At 45.8% G+C, this 2,978-nt stretch overlaps 2 protein-coding genes across 2 annotated transcripts in view; one reads left to right on the top strand and one right to left on the bottom strand.

The window, feature by feature from the left end:
- The window catches only part of LOC102193159 (uncharacterized), a 1,171-nt gene extending 957 nt beyond the window's left edge, over positions 1–214 (bottom strand). Inside the window, exon 1 of the mRNA XM_005751753.1 lies at positions 90–214. The gene's annotated coding sequence lies outside the window, so the exon portion shown is untranslated. The remainder of the gene's footprint in view (positions 1–89) is intronic.
- LOC102202555 (MAGUK p55 subfamily member 5-A-like) overlaps positions 1–2,978 on the top strand; it is a 26,971-nt gene that overhangs the window by 22,138 nt on the left and 1,855 nt on the right. The window lies entirely within an intron of this gene.

Here is a 2,978-nt window from a genome sequence, read left to right as displayed (position 1 = left end):
CCAGACTGGTTCCAGCTGACAGCAGCAGGGCCAACACGGTCCAGGACAGGACACACCTCTGCACACCTGACATGATGTAAACTGCACACCTGCACAGGTCACACTGGTGTTGTTACAGCTCAGCACACAGTGACCTCTGCTAAAGCTTTCTCCACGCTGAGGGACAGAATCAGACTCACCTGATGAGCCGGAGTCGAAGCGTCTCACCTGTGGAGTGGGGTCGTCGTTTGGTGACTGAGGCTCAGTGTGGCGGCTCGAGGGTTTTATAACAGGCGCGCTGACGCGTCTGAGTGGCTCCTCTGTCCAAAAACTATGTAACATGTAAATGTTTGAGTTACATTAACATTATCTCCTCTTCATGGAAATGAAAACAAACGGTCTCCAACGGTTCTCGGGAGGACTTCACAGGTGATAAAGTAGAAGGACTGGAGTTGGATGGTGCATCAGAGGACACCGAGTGAATGAGGCCGTTACTCTGCCATCTTTAACCTGCAGCTCTGACACAAATGCTTCCTCCAAACCACGCCGAGTAGTTCGTGATTCCAGCTGTGAGAAACATCCCAACCTGAAGCCTGACCAAGTTCATGTGTACAGAGTTGCAGCTCCAATAAATCACGTTTTTAAAGAGGAAGCTAAACACGAGGAACTCTGAACCTCTGAAAATGAGAGACGATTAATGTGGCACTGTCACTAAAACCTTGGAATCATTCACGTCTTTGATTTTAAAATCCTCTGAGTGTGTACTGAGGCAGAACGAGGTGGATGTGCCCAGGTTCAGTTTTATGCTTTCCACAATCCTTTGAGAGAGGACTGCGTCATGCTTTCTTTCAGCTTGTATATGAAGGTCAAAGTTCGAAGCAGTGTTTTCAGAAAGTAGTCTATCCCAAAGGTCTGCGCATCCAAGCACAAGGACGATTCTGTGATAGCCTGGATGGAGCTGAGCCCTGAGAACATTGCAAATGTAATAAATTAGCACAAAGTGCATCAGTTTACCTGACGTCCTGTGAATGCACCGTTGGACCTCACCATGCCGCTCAGAGTTGAGCTTCTGTGCTTCCATGATGAAGATCATTCTGCTTATCTGTGTTCCAATCACAGTGACAACAGTAACCATCGAAGCCCAGACCTGCCTCACCCGCCCACCTCCTCCAGCTCGTCCTGGGGTCACAGAGTCGTCCCCAGGCTGCTGTTAGATACAAGCTGTGTCCCAAAACACTCCTCCTCCTGAGGACCCGGCCTTCGCGGTCTACGTGGGCCGGGTCCTTCGAAGACAGAGAAGGCCGGAAGTGCGAGGCTGTGAAATTGGACGGTCGAGCCTTCTGATTAGCGTCACCGCTATCTCGGTGGAGTTTAATAAACTCGTCCGTCTGCTCCTTGCTGTCTAAAATATAACAGGACACTGGAGTAAACTGTCGACCGTCTCACACTTCTGTTTAACAATAACATTTTTAAGTTATCCGAGTGACTTATATATCATGTTTAACCTGAGTAGCGAAAGACGGCGGTGATCTGAAAACGATTTCCCGGGAGTGTGCCGTTCTCGCCAGCTCTAGTGAGCCTTGCCCCCGGCTAGCTATCGAGCTAGTGGGTAACAGACGTCTCCGAAAACGTTGGAGCACTTTTGCAAATATGTGATGTCTTGATAAACTGAGCAGATATTTGAGGTTTACACAGCTACATTCTCGCCTGAAAATATGTTAAACGTTTATTTTGTGACCCAGAAAGAATAATAAGAGTAATATTAAAACTAACTAGCTGCCGCCATTGTTGGAAACTGGAATTGGCGCGCTCTGAATTCTAAGGACTCGACAAATTGGGACAGCCTCCGTCACCTGGCTGTGACGTAATTGGCCTCCGAAGGATGCAGCCTACGTATTGGGACTCAGCTACAATCTCACCCGTGACTCCTGGATCTGCTCCAACATCTCCTCCCAGTGAGACATCAACTCGTCATTTTGGAGGAGTTTCAAGTAGAGCAGGGCGATATGGCCAAAAATATTTATCACGATATACATTTGAAAATTTGCGATAACAATATAACTGACGATATAATTGACACGAGACAAAATACTTTACAACTCCACAACTTTGTGGTTTTTTTTTTTGCACTAATAATGTATTTTCACTTAACAAGCAGCTGTTTTTTATGTGCATTAAAGTAATAAACAAATGTAACAGTGCAAATGCAAATTCCTTGCTGACAGTTTCACCAAAAGGCATTTCCAGTGGAAACTGGCCGACATATCCTCAGCATAACCATGTATAATATCCACAAAACTTAAAAACAGGTTATACACACACAATACGGTAATATTATGTTGAAGCACAGTACGTATCACTTCGCGAGGCGCCTGCCTACGATGCCGTAATGACAATCCATCAAGCGGTGCGGCTTCGTAGCTTAGCAAAGTCGGACTAAAACATTTGACAGATGTTTGTGTGCCGTGTACCACATAAAATCAGTTCGGTAATAACGACGGCCCGCTAGCATGCTCTACCAAAAATAGTGCTTTGTTGTGTATCTGACGGACGAAAGCTAAACCAGTTCCACACCAGTGAAGTTGGAGCATTTTTACAAACCAGTTCTGGTTCATCTGTTTCATTCAATGATCCGCTTTCGCCCTTCTCATTCTGCGTCACCGCCATGCTTCTTCCGCCATGTGCGTATGTAAACAAAGGCACTGCGCATGCGCGTTTTACCCGTATTCTATCGCCATATTTCCCACATGTGGGACTAATAAAGGTTATCTTATTTTCTTATCATTGCGTAACATTATACTGGTGTTACTGAGAACGGTGTGTTAAATATTCCAGTTCTTTGGTCTTTGGGCTGAAGGAATGGTAAATGGTAAATGGCCTGTATTTATATAGCGCTTTTACTACTCCCTAAGGACCCCAAAGCGCTTTACATATCCAGTCATCCACCCATTCACACACACATTCACACACTGGTGATGGCAAGCTACATTGTAGCCACA

Source organism: Pundamilia nyererei, unplaced genomic scaffold (assembly GCF_000239375.1).
Source record: "Pundamilia nyererei isolate P.nyererei 1_Seehausen unplaced genomic scaffold, PunNye1.0 scaffold00325, whole genome shotgun sequence".
NCBI lineage: Eukaryota > Metazoa > Chordata > Actinopteri > Cichliformes > Cichlidae > Pundamilia > Pundamilia nyererei.
Note: the sequence above shows the minus strand (reverse complement) of the source record. Positions and strands in the feature narration are given on the sequence as shown.